Below are 1583 nucleotides of genomic sequence, written 5' to 3'. Positions count from 1 at the left end.
GTCTGCCCTACAGTTGCCTTTCTGAGATTTCTTTCCATTGAATTTCTGGCTTGCTCTACTGTCTCCTGGATCCCATGTCTTCCTTTTCCATAAGTACTGTTATGGATTAAATTGTATTCCGCCCCCCTTCAGAATATGTGTTGGAATATTAACCCCTCTACTTGTGGATATAATTCTGTTTGGAAACAAGGTCTTCTTACATAAACTAGAACATACTTAAGTAGGATAGGTTCTGAATCTACAAATCACTTCCAATTTATATAAAGGACAGATTAGATACAAAGGCATGTGCATACAGAAAAGACTGACACAGTATGAGGATCATCTACAAGGAACAAGGAACAATTAGGGCTACTGACAAGAAAGGAATCCACATGACTGAGACCCTGATTTGGACTTTTAGCCTCCAGAATTATGAGAAAATGAATTTCTACTCTTTAAAGCCACCAATTTATGCTATTTCTACTACAGCAGCAGTAGAAAACTAAGACAGGTGACCATTTTATATTACTGTAACACAACTTCAGTTAATTTGTCAGGGAACATCCGTAAGGGATAAGCTTTCCGATTCCTAGCATTTTGAAAATGTTTTCATTTTACCCTTAATAGGTGGTTCTGCTGGGCTTAGAATCATAGGTTCTGAATCTGTTGTTTCAGAACTTTGATGGAAGTGAATCATTGTTTCCTGTATGCATGTCCAGAGATGTCACCTTCCAATCTCATTCTTAGCCTACTGTCATTGTTGCTGTTTCTCTTTGCCTGCCTAGAAACATCTAGTTTATTTTCTCTACACTGTATTGTTCTGAATATGACAGGTGTGAGTCTTTTCTTAAATACTCTATTTGGCACATGGTGGGCCTTTTAATACGAATGTTCTATTGGGTTTAATATTTTAATCTTTTTTCTGTTTCTTTTCTTTGGTTATTTCTTCTACTCCTCTTCCTCTTCCTCCCCATCTTTCTTCACCTTTTTGTTTCTCTCTCTGTTTTTTGTAAAGAGAGGTTCTTTAATTCTTTGTTCCAGCAGCCTCTATTGATTTTTTTAAATTTTATCACATACTTCTTAAACTTCAATGAACGCTTTGTTGTTCTCTGTTTGTTTTTCACAACTGCCTAATTTTGTGTTCTTGAATATTTCTGCAGCTACTAATTAATATTATTTTAAGCTCTTATTCTGCCCTTGGGTCACCTCTGTTTCCTCTGGGGTCACTGTTCTTTGGTCATCTTGCTCCTTCCCTCTTCTTTTAGTGCTACTGCTGCTTGTCTCTTTGTATTGATGGATGAAGCACTGGCTGAGGAGCACAAGAAGCTGGTATGGCTTCCTCTGCTGTCATGACCTCCTCCCTGAGAAGAGGGCTGAAGGAAAGCTCTGTGCACGTCTGTAGGGTTTATTGACTGCCAGGCTTCAAATGTAGTGTACACATGGAAAAGAGATTGGCAAGGTGGAGAACCCCCAAATACTAAAAATAGGAGGGAAGGAGGGACCACTTCAAGGCAACCTGCTTCTCATTTAGGCCTTTCTACTTCCTCTGGTAGCATAGTGCCTAAGGCACTTGACTGGTAACCAGAAGGCTGGTGGTTCAA

The sequence above is a fragment of the Orycteropus afer genome, unplaced genomic scaffold (genome assembly GCF_000298275.1).
Source record: "Orycteropus afer afer isolate SDZICR_OR568_19922 unplaced genomic scaffold, OryAfe1.0 scaffold00210, whole genome shotgun sequence".
Classification (NCBI taxonomy): domain Eukaryota; kingdom Metazoa; phylum Chordata; class Mammalia; order Tubulidentata; family Orycteropodidae; genus Orycteropus; species Orycteropus afer.
The sequence above is the reverse complement of the archived record's forward strand: the minus strand, read 5'-3'. Positions refer to the sequence as shown.